At 47.5% G+C, this 15,921-nt stretch overlaps 1 pseudogene; it reads right to left on the bottom strand.

Moving 5' to 3' along the window:
• Positions 1-1,236: 1,236 nt before the first annotated feature.
• LOC106837015 (serine/threonine-protein kinase PLK1 pseudogene) lies at positions 1,237-3,271 on the bottom strand (annotated as a pseudogene).
• Positions 3,272-15,921: the final 12,650 nt, after the last annotated feature.

The raw sequence follows: 15,921 nt of genomic DNA, 5'->3' as shown, positions 1-15,921 counted from the left end.
TGGTGCAAACGGAAGCGTCTTCACACATTGAAAGTTGGTTGTGGTCAGCACTGAGTCCCCCCCTCAAGTCCTAGGTGAGATGGACTTCTTAGCAGAAGCTGAGTCTGCCAAACACTGGCAGAGTCCACGTGATTCAGGGGAAGGATGGTGTCAAAGCCATCATTCGGTCCCCAACAGATCCAGCCTCACAATAGTCACTGCCACTTACTGAGCAGTGACTGAATGTTCTCTCATGCAATCCTCTCACTAACCCTGATAAAGTAAGTGCTGATCCCTCATTTTACACTTGGGAAAACTGAGCCTCAGACAGATTGAGTAGCTTGCCTAAGGTCACACAGCAGTAAGTGGCAGAGCTAGGATCAGGTCCTCTGACCCAGAGGCCTGGCTTGTAAGCACTTGGCCATAGTGCCACTCACAGGTGTGCCTTGGGTCAGTGTGCCATCGTCATCTCAGTTTGGTTACATTCTTTGCCTAGGATACCACTGAGCCACCTTCTCCAGCTTCCGTCCAGTATGCCCTAGCCTTCCCTTCCTTCCACTGAAACAGCTGCCCTAAATTTGTCCCTCCTGGACTGCATCCCTCCTAGTACCCTCACTAGCGGACATACACTTCTGTGAGGTATGTGGGTGGAGACAGCCGTCCCTGCCCCCCGGCCAGCCTGGACCCCCAGCAGCCCTTCCCCACAGCATCTACCACCTGAGGGGGTCCTTGCTTTCCTTCCTTCCTCCTTTCCTTTCTCCCTTGCTGCCTGCTCAAGCTTTCAGTTTGCTCTTTGAGCTGTTCTGCTTTCCAACTAGATGACCTGGAGGCAGTGGGGGTCTGCACGATCATTCAAAGGAGGTCCCATAAGTTCCCTCCTTTCCTCCCCATACCACTCCTGAGAGATCTGGTCCCATGACAGGGTCACTGTGACATGACAGGGTCACCATAACATGCTCAGCGCCCTCTCAGCCCAGGGCCTCCCACAGCTCTCAGTAGACCACTGCCTTTTGTCAAAGAACTGTGTTTGTGGAGCCCTTGCTCCTGTGTTGTCATTGAATTTGTTTACATTTGCTACATACCTTGTGGGACTAAGGGACAGCAAGGACCAGCATCCCCTGGACCCAGAGAACCACCTCTGCCCTCCACCTCAGAAGTACTCAATCTTGCTGCTGATTGGCTGAGACAGGCAGCCACCGAGAGCATGTGACAACTATTAGCCAATCATTAGTCCCCACACCTTTGTTTTAAAGAAGATTCACATGTGTTTAATGGACAGTCCTGAATTCAATAGCAATACTCTGTACGAGTCATACGGTGAGGTTGAGAGAAGGGGAAGAGGCCAGAGAGCCCACACTCGGACATGTACAAAAACAACTTACACAGCAACCCCCACCTGCAAGAATGATGGAGCTCTTCCTGGGGGGCACATTACAAAAAACAGCACTGTGGGAGCTAACCGGTATCGGCCCAAGGTGCCCGTGGGGGTGAGGAGAGGGAGGCCTGGGAGGAGGCCCTGAGGCCACTGGTGGTGGAGCATGAGCTCAGCAGCCGGTCCACCCTGGGAGCCGTACTCCTCCAGGAGGCTCAGGCGGTCCCTGCAGAAGTCCGGTTTCTTATTGCTGTAAGTCACAGATGCCATCAGTGGGCACAAGATGAAGGTGGTCTGGTCCTGGAAGAACTTGACCTGCATGCAGCCGTTACTGAGGTGCAGCATGATGGCACTGCAGGTGCGAAACCAAGTACGCAGGTCGGGTGACCCGGCCAGCTCATCGCCTTCCTGTGGCGTGGATCTTGACACCCGCCTTCAGCAAATGTTTGCTTGTGTAGTTTGGGAACTACTTAAGGAGGGTGATCTTCATCACGGAGCTGGGATGGGAACCCACCGTGAGGTAGGACTCTGTGCCATCATGCTCTATGTCCTGCAGGCTGTCGCGGTCGTGGTGGAGGATGAGGCATGGGGAGTAACTGAAGTGCACCCCCACGCTGTTGTCACACAGCTGATACCCGAGGCTGTACCGGTCTGAATAGTCCCCCCACTTACTGACCCAGAAGATGGGCACGCAGGCTGGATCCTCAGCCTCCTGATGCCTCACCAGTCCCTTCTCTGAGGGATGGAGGCTGAAGCATGTCGCCAAGGTGGCAGGCAACTGCCTCAGTTGTCTCCGGGAGCACTGGTTCCTCTTTTCCGGGCACGCTCAGGCATGGGTTTCTCTAAGCCTTTATTGAAGACGGTGAGAGGCAAGAGGCTTCCGGTCGCCAGGTTCTAGGCTGCTGGGAGTGACTGAAAACCCCAGTGGAATGGTGAGGCAGGTGATGGGGAGACAGGCAGGAATGTAGGCAGAAGTCAAGAACTCTCGTGAGCAGCTCATGAAGGGTCGGGCAGGCAGTGAGATCTGTCTGAAGCATCTTCTGGATGAGGGAGGTGGCCCTGGGTTCATGTGCTTGGCAGTACCATATTCATTCTCCTTGTCCAGAAGTAAGTCTCTTTTAGGCGAGAGGTCTCAAAAGGTGGTTTGCCCACCAAGAAAGAGTGCATGATGCACTCACTGGACCACACATCCACTCGAAGTTATGCCCTTTCTAAATCAGCTCCTCAGGAGCTGTCATTAGATATCCAGCACAGAGTCTTCCTCTGCTCCCCATCGTATTTCGACTTTGGATGCCAGTCCAAACCCCCTACTTTCACCTCCAAGTCCTCATTCAGGAAGAGTTCGCCCAGCTTGAGGTCCCGGCGAATAATCCAGTTTTGGTGCAATCCAGGACGCTCTGCCTCAGGTAGCAGCGGGCCTCGGGCTCGGCCAGTGGGATCCTCCGCTGGCGCAGCTCCAACACCACCAACACGAAGTCGTCCTAGAAAAAGCCGAAGAAGCCTACGACATGCTGAAGGGCGAGGCTGCGGTGAATGGGTCTCTCTACCGACGTCTCCTTCTGGTGCGGCTTGAGCAGCAGCGACATAGGCACGATCCTGTCCGCGAACATCTCCTTAGTGTCCGCGTCTGAGATCTCGAAGCACTTGACGAAGCTGCCTCCTCCCAGAAAGCGGTCCCTCAGACAGCGCAGCCGGCTGCGCGGGTCCACTAGGACCTTGGGGATCTCTTTCAGCGGCTGGGCGGCTGCAATTCTGGGAGCCGCAACTCTGGGGAAACCGGGGTTTCCCCGCGGTGGCTGGTGTCGCGCCAGCTTCCCTGCAGTCGCCGCCGCACTCATGTTCCCGGAGTAGCAAGGTCTGGGCAGAGGTTTGGCACCGCTCTGCTGCTCAGATCCTCCAGGAGCCCCGGGCCGCCCACCCGGCGCCCCCTCCCCGCCCCCACAGTCCCTGGACTAGGTTTATTTCCTGAGACGGAGAAGTGGAGGCTGGTAAAAATGCTCAGCCTCCCAGCCCGTGTGAGCAAGGCGACCCAGACTCCTGTGTACCCAGTGGTTTCCAGGCTGGTGGGTGGTTGTTTTTCCTCCAGATCTTTGGCCAGCCCTGCATCTCACCCAAGGGCTGTGGTTTGGGAAATGTTTTGACTTGAACCATTGGGCCCCGTGGTGGTATTTGGAGTTGTGAGACCCTTCTGTGCTAAAAGGAAAAATGAATGGACTATTTAGAACCTGCTAACAATTCACAGTATAAAGAACAGGCAACAATTCTTCTGCCGAAATGTGCTTTCTGAGGGGAGCCCCAGAGGAGCTGGCTGTGTGGCAATTATGGCCCCTCTCTGGATATTACATCTGGAAGACCCCCCTCACTGGTGTTGGCAATGCTTCCAGAATTTTGTGCCTCTGCCCTGGCTTCTTCTGGGCCTCTCCTCAACCCCTTCCAAGAACACTCTCCTCCTGGGGCCTGTGGTGTTCTTGGGCTGTGAGTGAGACCACTTTTCCTAAACCAGATGACCTTGCTCTGGAGGAAGGAGGGAGGGGTGGCTGTTTGGGAATGCCTGCCTCTCTTGACTTTGAGTTATGAGGTTTTACCTCAGCATCGCAGACGGAGACAGAGCTCACCTGAAGGAGGAAGCTGGCTTTCCTCTCAGGACAAAATGGCGGCTTCGGGAGCCTTGGATGCATGTCAGGGGGTTTCTGTTGCCAGAGCGATGCTTCATTTCATTGCATCCTAGGATCAGAAGAGAAGGCAAGAATTGTGGACTTCTAAACTCTCAACCTAATTAAAAACTGACCAGTTTACTGAAATATCAAAGCTTTGACGTTCGTCTAATTTTTCAGAATGAATTCCTTTATGGATATAAGAAATCCCAATCAAAATCCTGATAGAGTTTTGTATAGAAATTCACAAACTGATTCTAAACTTAGAAATACAAAGGATCTAGAATAGCAAAGACGATTTTGAAAAAGAAGAACAAAGTCAGAAGACTAACACCATCCGATTTGAAGACTTACTAGAAAGCTTCAAAAATAAAGACAATGTTGACTTGGACACACACTCTATGGATATAGACAAATTAATGGCACAGAATAAGAGTCCAGATAGAGGCCCACACATGTATGGTCAACTGATTTTAGACATACGAGTCAAGGTAATTCAATGGGGAAAGGATTGGCTTTTTAATAAATTGTGCTGGTTTAATTGGACATTCCTATGTCCAAATTGAACCTTGACCCTTACTTAGAACCACACACAAAACTTAACTTGAAATGGATCGTAGTATTAAATGCAAGAACTGAAACTGTGAAGTTTCTGGAAGAAAAATAGAGGATAAAACCTTTGTGACCTTGGATTAAATAAAGATTTTTAGCTAGAACAAAAAGTAATGCATCATAAAAGTAAAAATGGATAAATTAGACCTCATCGAAATTTAAAACTCCTGCTCTTCAAGAGAGAATTTTAAGAAAAATGAAAAGACAAGGCGCAGACTGTGATAAAACATGTGTAAAGAATATATCTGATAAAGATGTATATAATATATGTACATATTTGATAACTGTGCTCAACATCATTAAACATTAAGGAAACACAAATTAAAACCACAAAATGTTACATGCTCACTAGAATGACTAAAACTGAAAAACAATAACGAACAGTACCAAGTGCCGACAAGAGAGTGGAACAATGGAACCTTCATACTTAGCCAATGGGGGTGCAAACATGCTACACAGGTTGCAGTTTTTTTAAAAGTTAAGCATCCACTTAGCCTATCACCCAGCAATCCCATTCTTAGGTATTTATCCAAGAGAAAGAAAAGCATATGTCCACAAAAAGACTTGCTCTCTTCATGTTCATAGAAGCTCTATTCGTAATCATCAAAAAGTAGAAACTAGTCAAATGCCCATCACCTGGCAAGTGGTTTAACGAATGGCGGTATATCCATACAGTGGAATACTACTTGGTAATAAAAAGGGATGAAAAGGATGACTACTGATGGATGCAACTTTATGGATGAATCTCAAAAGTTTGGTGCTAAGTGAAAAAAGTCAATCACAAATGACTACACACCATATGACCATTTATATGATGTGACGGAAAAGTCAAAATTATAGGGACAGAAAACAGATCAGTGGTTGCAACGGGCTTAGGGGAGGAAACTGCAAAGGGACATGAGGACACTTTTTGGAGTGATAGAAAAGTTCTATATTTTGATTGTGGTGGCAGTTACATGAATATGTACATTTGTCAAAACTCCTTGAACGTATTGAACACTTTGAAAGGGTGAACTTTAGAATATACAATTATGCCTCAATCAATCTAGTGTATTTTTAAAATGAATCCCCAAACCAGGTTTGATAATAGAAACTCGTTAATTTGGATCCCACCTATTCATATTTAGTAACAATTTATACCCAGAGGAGCCAAATTTCATACTTGTCCATCTAAAAATGTTTTTGGGCTCTTCTGACCCTGCTACAGGGAAGGAGGAGGGCACTCCAGTTTGTAGGATGTTACCATGTGCTGGGCAGGCATCAAGCTAGGGATTTTGCACCTGATTTTATTTGGTCCTTGTTATGGGCTGAACTGTGTGCCCCCCAAAATCATATATCGAAACCCTAACCTCCAGTACCTCCGAATGTGACTGTGTTTGGACACAGACCTTTAGAGAGGTGACTGAGTTAAAACGAGGGCATTGTGGGGGATCCTGATCTAACCTGAATGGTGTCCTTATTAGAAGAAGAAATTTGGACACACAGGGATACACCAGGGGCATGTGGACACAGAGGGACACCATGTGAAAAGGCAGCAAGGAGGTAGCCACCTGCCAGCCAAGACCTCAGGAGACATCAAAGTCACCGACACCTTGATCTCAGACTTCTAACCTCCAGAATTCTACGAAAATTAATTTTTGTTGTTCGAGCCACCCAGTCTGTGGTACTTTGTCCTGGCAGCCCTATCAAACCAGTACAGGTCCTCCCAACAGCCCGAGGGGAGACAGGCAGGATTCAAAATGCAAGGCTCTGCGAGTTTTGGGAGCTTGCGCAGCTCCAGTGTCCTGTAGGGGAGCCTGTCTGTCAGCCGAAGCCCACACTCCTGCCACCTGCACGCTGCACTCCAGCCCCCCACATCTCAACTGCAATTCTCAGGAAATCAGAACTGGATCCCTCTCATCCTTGAACAATCTGTACTGCTTTTCCTCAGTGAATGATGAATTGATTTGAATAATTAGAGCAACAAGATTTCAGGATGCAGGAGAGATCTACTTTAAATATTCAGCTATTTTCCAGGACAAAGTGATATTGATTTTCATAAACAGTGAATGTAACAGTTTCTGTGAGTCTTGGGCCCAGTGACAGGTGCTGAGGATGCCAAGGGGTGGTTCCAGCCCTTGCTCTCGGGCAGGTCTTACAGGACCTGTGCAGTGATGCTTTTTCTTTTTCTTTTTTTTTTGGTGAGGAAGATTGGCTCTGAGCTAACATCTGTGCAAATCTCCCTCTATTTTGTGTGTGAGATGCCTGCCACAGTGTGGCTTGATGAGCGGTGTGTAGTTCCATGCCTGGGATCCAAACCCACAAACCCCTGGCTGCCGAAGCAGAGCACATGAACTTAACCACTACACCACCGGACCAGCCCCCTGTGAATGCTTTCTTAGCCTAGACATGCATTCATTACGCAAATATTTACTGAGCACCTGCAATGAAACCATGAATCAAATTTTTAAATTTTTTCTCTACAACAGACTTATCCTAGACCCTAGATCATCCTGAACTTTGGTCCATGAGAACAAATAATTAAGGGAGTTTTGTTGTTCGTTGGTTTTGTTTTTTAAATCAGATTTTTTTTTTTTCTATTCTGTGCACCAAAGCAAGGTGGAGAAAACAACCTGGAGGTGAGGGGCTTGTAGTTCAGAAATGAAGGATCCCCTTTATATTCTGAGCATCTTCTAGAGGCAGAAACTGACCTCCTGCCGTGATTGGATCCTGGGGGCTCAGCAAATAGTGATGTTTTGCTAAATGTTTGTGGAACTTGACTAAATTTTAAATGATTCAGCTGCGGGTGGGAAGCAGCCACTCCCAGGGAAGTGACCAGAGGCACCTTTTAAATTCAGCCTCAGGAAAAGTCAGGCGAGTTGGGCTGGCCTGAGAGAAGTCATCTGCTCCGCCAAGGTGAGGACCAGCATGGCCCTGGATAAAAGCTGAAATTGGAACTTGAAGACAGAGAGAGTAGGGAACCGTTGCCTGCAACCAGGAAATGAAGAAGTGGAGAGAATTTGGTGGACAACTAAGTAAGGCCTTTGGGTTTGAGAAGCAGTGGTTGTCTGCACTGAGACATCCACCCGGTAGCCTGGAGCTCAGGGGAAGAGCTGGACACTCACTCCCTGGGCCTCCTGCGTTTGCCCTGCCCTGGGCCCACCTGCCTGGTCCCCTGACCTCCTTCACCCCAAGCTGGAGGGAGCCCACGGCAGCCTCATTAGACAGCAGTGACCATCACAGCCTTCCCAGGGAGCCCGCCAGACAGCTTTCACTGGGGAGTAAGCTCACTTGGCTTCTCTTGAGAGGTTAGCCAGCTGTTTTCTAGGGCCAGCCTCACTTTCTCACCAATTGCTGGAGTCCAGATGGCCATGCCTTTGGATCTTCTCAATTGTCTTCTTTAAAACCTCCTTAAATTCCTCTTTCCGCCCACGGCTGGAGAGGAGTCTGCCAGGCCCTGGGGAAGCACAGTCCCTCCTCCCACGGGCCGCCCCTCCTCCCCGCCTAACTGGGCAGCATCCTCCACGAATAAGGAAGAACTGCTGGGCTCAGGCTGGGCGTCGTGGTGTCCTTGGGCTCTGTGCCACGGTGGAGAGAGGAAATGAAGGACACGGTCTCTCTCCCCACTTTCCTCACAGTCTGGTAGGAAACGCAGATAAGAAACAGCGATTGAGGAGGATGGAGATAAATGACATCCCCGTCCTAAATGAATTCTATCTTTCACCTCCCAATAGAATGTAAACTCCACAAGCTGAGGGGCCTTGTTTTGCTCACTCACCACTGGATTTCCTGCACCTAATGCTGTGACTGGCACATAGTAGGCATTCAAAAAATATCTGTTGGTTGAATGAATGAATGTCATGTTCTTTGTCATATCCCCAGTTCCTAGCACAAGCACTTGGTTCAGTAAATTATTGCTAAAAGGAGAACAAATGAATGAGGGAGGGTGAGGGCAGGGCTTTAAAGGATGAATAAGAATTAACCTAACAGGGGACGTAAGAGGATAGGGGCAGGAGATCCCAAGGGCAGAGAGGATGACATTTGCACAAGCAAGTAAAAATGTGGAGCTTTCACGAACAGCAACTTATTGGAAGTGGCCCAATATTTTATCTGAAAATGAGTTTAACTAAAATTTTGCAGGAAGTTAGCAGAAGAGCGCCTGGGTTTTCTCATTTCTTTCCCTTCTCCCACAAGCTTAGTGACTTTAGATCATTAAAAAGTCACAGAGCCCTTGTATTTCCACTAATATTAATCTTAACTTTGTTTGCAAGTGACAGAAATTTGATTCAAACTAGTTTAAGCAAAAGAACTACAAAGTGTGGGAGCTGGTTGTTTCTATGTTTCTGTGTGTGTATGTATGTATGTATCTGTCTATATCTATCTTCTGTCTGTCTAAACGTGGGTTTTCTTCCTTCTAGAATAGCCGTATTCTCTCCTACTTCAAACAGCTTCCTCTCCACAGTCAGGCAAGCATGCTTACGTGGCTCCAGTAGCTTTGGAACCATCTGTATAAAAATCCCAGGAAAAGACTTTGATGGGTTCTGCTTGGATCACATGCCCACTCCAGACCAGTCCCTGTGACTGTTGACGAGCCTGGGTCGAAGGCCCTCCCCTGACGGACAGCACCATCACTGACAGATCCGGGAGAAAGAGAGGAGTTCCCCCAAAGGAAGACATACTGGATAAAATCAAACCATAGATCACCCCACATCAGCCTTGCAGGTGTCCCAGGCAGCCCGGTGCCATGTGTGGACACATGTAGTCACATCCTCATTCAGCATCAGAGAAGGTAAACTTGAATATGCATTTTTGGTGTCTTACTGTAACCTCTTCTCTGGGCCTCAGTTTACTCATTCAGAAAGTGAATAGAAATTGGGCTAAATTCATCTTTAAAGATCTCTTCCAAATATGACAGTCTAGTATTTCCAAGCGGCTTACATTTAAAGCCTTGTTAACATCTTGGATGATGGAAATGTCTGTTTCTTTGGTTGATTAATTCCTGGAGTAGGTTTGGATAGTTTATCTTTGTTGTTCTCAGTCATTTCAAAAACGCAATCCATTGTTCAGCAAAGGAATCTAATCTTTTTCCCAAAGGGCATTTTTTAGTCTCATTCAGAATCTCAATTATTGGAATCATCATCTTTGGAAGAATGAGATGTTTGGGGTTGAAGTACTTTAGATCGATCCCAATTTTTAGTTCTTGGGCCCAAAAGTTTTATTATTTCTAATTGATCCTGGGAGCTGCAGAAAGGGAAACCATTGCTCTCTCAGGTTATTTGGGACCTGCTTGACCTTGGTAAAGAATATTCCCGGTTGGGGGTCTCTGAGCCTGGAACTGTTGCTTTTTTATATCTATTGAGTATCTGTGATGAGCTTATGAAATGCAAGGGAATCAAAATCACTGATGCATTAGCCTTTCCCAGTGGGGTGGGACTCTGTGCCCCTTCAAAGCATGTCCATGTGCCCCAGCTCCACCCCCAACAATCCTGGGCCAGGGCAGGACAGGTGCAAAAAAGAAAAATGACGTATTCACCACCAACCACTGGTTGGTAAAATTTTAATCTAAAATCCAGGGCTTCTGACTTCCGGCCTAGCTGTCCTTCAGCACGAGCATCCTCTGTCCCCTCTTCACCTCCAGCCACATGCAGAGCCTCCTTCTCCAAGACCTAAAACCAACCCACCCCTTCCTCACCCCCAGCTCTCGAGGCCTGCGTGGTAACGCTGTGACCCTGACTACCAGCTACACGGGGCCTTTCAATCTTGTCTCCCATAAGTATCTTGAGTTGGCGCTGTGATTTCTGGGCATCTGCTTTCTCTGCAGACAAAGTCATTTTCTTAACTCAAGCCCAATCATCTGAATGTTTGCCTCCCTGAGGGGTCCTCTAACACAGCCAAGCCTTTGTCTGACTGTGGAGCCTTCCTCCGCTCACCTGTGTCTCAGCCCTGTCTGAGCATCCCCCCGACACACACACAGTCCCACCCCTTTGCACACAACGGAAGACCTGTGTCTTTCTTTCATAGCCGTGAGGATGTTGTAGCCCCTGGGGCTGTGGGAGTCTTCACACACTGGCTGGTGTGACTAGCAAGGTCAGCAGCCAGGTTGATCCTCGGCCACAGGGACTGCCACATGCTTGGTGTTTCCTAGGTCCCTGGCTCAAGTAAGGGATAACCTGACCTCTCCCTGAACCCCCTCTCATGTCTAGCGGAACCCTATTCCTCAGAGATCACAACTTTCTTCAACGGGCTTGAGTGGCCAAGGCCTGATGTCACAACCAAAATCTTTCTAACTCGAGAAGAACCCCTGATTGTCCTCCCAATCATTTTTCCAAAAAGGCTGGAACAAACCATGGCCATCCATCCAGCCATCCATTTCTTAATTTGTTCTCTTATTCATAGAAATATCTTTGGACTCTTACTGTATTCCTGGCAAATGAATGAAGCTGACATGCTTTTTCAGAATATTCGTTTTCCCCATGTCTCAAAGCCCATCATCAATGCTCCCTCATCCAGGAGCCTCTCCTAGGATTTCTATTTTAATTCAACCTGATAGTCCATAGACCCTCAACGGTGCGCTGCTACTGCTATCTTTTCCCCTCAGGCCTTCCCCTGGTGCCTGGCACTGCCGCCGTTAGCACTGGACTAGGCTTGGACTGAAACACCCAGAATCAGAGTTTCTTAGTCTCCACTCCCCACTCAGACCCCCGAGTCCATCAGCCTTTCTAAGCCCATCCCTTCCCACAGGGCGTCTCCCCCCTCACTCACAGGATACTTCACAAGCAACCCAGTCTGTCTTCGTCCTGCTTACTCTGGCCTTCTGAATGTGATAACCAGATTAATCTTCTTAACAAAGCACTCTGACTCAGAAACGTGCGCTAATTTTCTACTGTTCACAGGAATTTTTCCATCATTCATCAAGTATTTGTTGAGCACCTACCGTATACCAATTACTCGGCAAGACTGGGAATGCAACAGTGAGCAAAATGTAATTGCTGTCAAGATGGGAAGACAAAAATAGGCAAGAGAAACAGTCAGTGTGATCAGCACTGCGCCCGGAGTGTGTAACAGGAGACCTCAGCTGTCCTGGGAGGGGTTTGTCAGGAAAGGTCTCCTGGAGGTGGGACAGGCGACCTGAATTAAAACTCCCCTGCCTGCCTGCATTCAAGGTCTCTGTCCCTCTGTCCTCCGAGCCGTTCCTGATAAGAGCGTTTGCTCTGAGTGTGCCACTCCTCCACCAGCTTAAACACCTTGTGAAAGAGTTGCAATCTAAAATGGAACCAAAGGATATAAAATGTAAAATCTCACACATGGGCCCTTAGGAAAACAAAACTTAAGGACTGAGAAGACTGATTTTTCCATAAATGTTTGATTTATGGAAAAACTGGTAATATTGGAATTTTCTTCAATGATAGGGAGCTGGTCAGGGGTTGCCTCCTATCAACCTTGGAAATTTTTGCTTGTGGTTTCCAGAGGCATGAACGAGAAGTGACCCAGCTCAGGTTGGTCTCGCAAAATAAGCTGAATCAAGCTTTGTTTGTGTGACTGGACTGGTTTTGTCTGCTGGAGAATTTTCAAAGCTGGTCTCCATTTGTTTTTTATTTTAACAAACTCCACTGAACTCGCCCCTCTTTATATCCCCTCCTCATAAATGCTGCTTCCCCCGACCCTCAATGGACTCACCTGTAGCTTGTTGCAGTTTTGCCTGTCCTGAATTGCAATTCCTCTGCTATTCTAGAATAAACTTGCCTTTTTGACAATTTTGAACTTGCCTCAGTTTACCTCTTTATGTATGTCTACAACCTTTTTTCCCCCTGTCTTCCTTCCTCCTCTACTCTGAATTGTTTCTCCATGTGTGGAACTTAAATTTCCTAGTTGGAAATTCCTTGAGCCGAGTCCAGCCCCACGGTCTGCATTGGATTGGCCCATGTGATGTATTGTAAGTATTTGAATTAGGTCCTCTGGCAGAGACCATCAGTGTTAGAGCCGGGTAATGGCTGCCCAGGAAAAGATAACATTCCTCAGCCAATCAGAGGACATGGGTGGAGCTGAGATGGGCCACTTCCAAGCCTGGGCCTTAATAATGCTTCACATGCTCCCCTGCCACACCCTCTTTCCTCTTCTCCAGGCTGACACCCAGACTGTGGCCCCACCTTGACCATAACCTGTGAAAGAAATCAACATTGCATTGTTGGCTCTTTTTGTTAAAGCAACCTAGCCTTCTGCCGACTAATACAGTTGCCAACATGTCAGCTTTCCACCTTCCACTAAAAAAGGAGGGAGATCTAGCAAGACTGTGCCTGCAATCCTGCAGGATGACAATCAGCAGGCTCTGAGTCCCAGTTTGCCACCGATTTCATGGTGCCCCAGTGAGGCTGAGAGCCAGTGTCTCTGCCGCCCCCGTGGACTCTTGCTTTTTTGACCCTGCCCTCTTTCCCATGAACTGCCAGATTCTTGCAGGCAGCTGTGTTTTCAGAAGCGTTTGAGCCTCAGAGTAGAACTGACTCAGGAAGTCCAACTGCTGCTGATCTACCTGCCTGGCTTTTCTCTCAGGAGTTTGTGCTGTTTTAAAACCTGAACCATTTGTCTCAACCCTGGTTTAGGAACTGGGATCACACCCCCTGCCTCCCCCCGAATCAACAATTCTTCTATAATGTCCCCTTTAGATTCCTGAAATTAAATTACTATTACCCATTTAGACGAAAAATCAGTATAGTACCCTAATGGAAATGGAAAGGAGAAATAAAAGAAAAGATGCTTATGTTAATATCATATATGTTTCAATACATAAAGGTTTGGTGCAACTACATTAGCAGCCAGCACGGGGTAGTCAGAGGCTCATATCCCAATAGAAGCCCTATGAATCCGACAGCTGCAAATGCAGACGGGTACAGGTGTGTGACTTTGGTAATTCAAATACCACAAGCGGAATTGCCATCAGGAATGTGATTTTCCAAAAGGTGAACAACTCTTGGGAAAGGCTCGAAGAAAATGAAATTCAGTCTTTCCTTGATTTCCACAACAGTTGCATTCCTGGAAAACTTCACGTATTTGAAAACATGCTACAAACACTTTATGAGTAAAATGGAGTTCAGCTTTAGGCTCAGATCATTCCCAACACGTTCTCCACCCAAGAATGCACAGTGGGCACCCAGCCACCATGCAGAATGGGGAGCGATTCTTGGTTGGGGACACCATCCAGACCATTTCAGGCTGTTTAGCATCTCCGTCATTTTCCCATTAAATGTTGAGACCATCCCAACCCAGCCGTTACAACAACCAAATACATCCACACATGTCCAAAGGTCCTTGTGGCAAATTTTTCTCCAGTGAGAACCACTGACCCAAACTAAGAAAAAGCACAGAGAGGCGAAAATGATATTGAAGCTTTTTCTGAATATGACTCGAAGTTTTTCTTCATAGTTTGCCGAAAGTGAGGCCTCACCTCAGCTTGATTTTCTCTGACTGTCTGGACTTGTGAGGCTTTTGCTCAGCAAAGGAATTGGCAGGGGTCGGAAAAGACTGTGGTGGGCCTCCAAGGTGAGTGCTGTTGCTCTTCCCCCTTTGCCTCTGTGAGAAGAGGAGGAGGTGGGTGGCCTCTCTCCCTACTCCACTGGAAGCCCAGCAAGACAAGCTTCACCTCTTGGCTTCTGTTTTTAAAAAGGAGGTATGAATACAGCAAAGGCTGAAACTGAATGAAATTCAATTTTCCCAGCCTCTCATCTCCTGCCTATTAATAGCCTCTTGGAATGAGTCACGTTGAGACATTAATTCAGTGTCTCTGAGAGAGCATTAACCTAAAATAGTTCCCAAGCCATTTTTCTAGGCTTCCATGATGCTGGGTGGTCAGAATGGACACTGTTTCTAAGAAATATGCATATAATCAGTTTCACCCAGGCAGGTGTGAGACCCAGAGTCAAAACATCAAACAGCCCCTCACAAACTTAGAAGACTGAGGGGCACAAATGCTTCATCTTCTGGACCCTTCCCCAGAGACCAGCCTCCTGGCTTCTCCTTGTTGAAGAAACACCCCATTTCCTCTGTAGGCCTTAGTGTTGTCTAAACTCACGTGGTTCCCTGAATGACCTTTTGGACAAGCACTGTTTTGCTTACAGATATGTGCAATGAAGCAACAGTGACAGAGAATGCAAGCAAGGTGTTCTTCCTGTCAGGACCGTAGGGCCAGGGTCTGCTCCTCCTGGGTCCTCAGATCTTAATCCCCTCCTAGAAAATGCCTCATGTTCCTCATTTCATGCCGTCCCACTACCTCATTTCCTCCTCTGTCTCAAGCCATTTTTAACTGTCTGACCAAGAAGGATCTGACCTGACAGGACAATTAAATATTAATACCGTGATTGAAGAGTCTGTGTGCAAATCAGTTAAAAGTAGGACATGTGGGACTGAGACATTTTCAATTTATTTTTTCTTTCCGTCTGGAAAGTTCTTGCCACGTAGCTCAGGCCCCAATGTCCTGGGGCTAAGATTGATCCCGGAGGATGTCACCACCTTCTGCCAGCTGGGTAGCTGGTCACCACTTTCCTCGGATGGGGGCAGATGAAGAGGCTGATGTGGCCTCTCTCCTCCCATGAGGACACGTGGAGACCCCTGCTCAGACACCCTCCTCCATCAAAGTCTTCCCCACGATGAGCTGTCGCCTCTTTGGGCTCCCATCTCGTGCCGGCTTTCATCAGACACTTGTTAATTCTTTGCTTTTTTTGTTTGCCCTGCATCCTAGAATGTGAGAGAACACATCGAGGGCAGGCAGCATCCTCTTCATCTTTCCACACAGATCCCCACCCAGTGCTTGGAACCTGGTGTGCAACTAATAATGTTTATGCAATGAATGAACAAGACAATGAATCTGCCACTTTGTTACCACCTCTTTGTTTCAAATGGTAAATCTATTGAATGACAATTAAAATCTTAATTCTTGTACCCCCTTCCAAGTCAACATGAAGTGGCATTTGTGTGACGATACAGTCATGCACCGCATAATGATGTTTTGGTCAAATAGAGACCACACGTAGGACAGTGGTTCTGTAACATTAGTGTAGTAGATTATACCGTCTAGGTGTGTGTAAGGACACTCTATAACGGCCACACAACAATGAAATCACCTAATGATGCATTTCTCAGAACGTGTCTCTGTCCTTCACCACCTGGGGCTCTCCATAGGACTGCTTGAGGGTCTTTATGACATGGAAGCTGGCTTCCCCCTGAGCAAGTGATCCAAGAAAGAGAACAAAAATGAAGCCTCAATGCTTTCTATGATCCGGTCTTTGTGGTCACACACTGTTACTTCCACCATATTCTATTTGTTGGAAGTGAGTC

This window comes from Equus asinus, chromosome 25 (assembly GCF_041296235.1).
Source record: "Equus asinus isolate D_3611 breed Donkey chromosome 25, EquAss-T2T_v2, whole genome shotgun sequence".
NCBI classification, from domain to species: Eukaryota; Metazoa; Chordata; class Mammalia; order Perissodactyla; family Equidae; genus Equus; species Equus asinus.
This window is presented reverse-complemented; position numbering and strand designations above follow the sequence as displayed.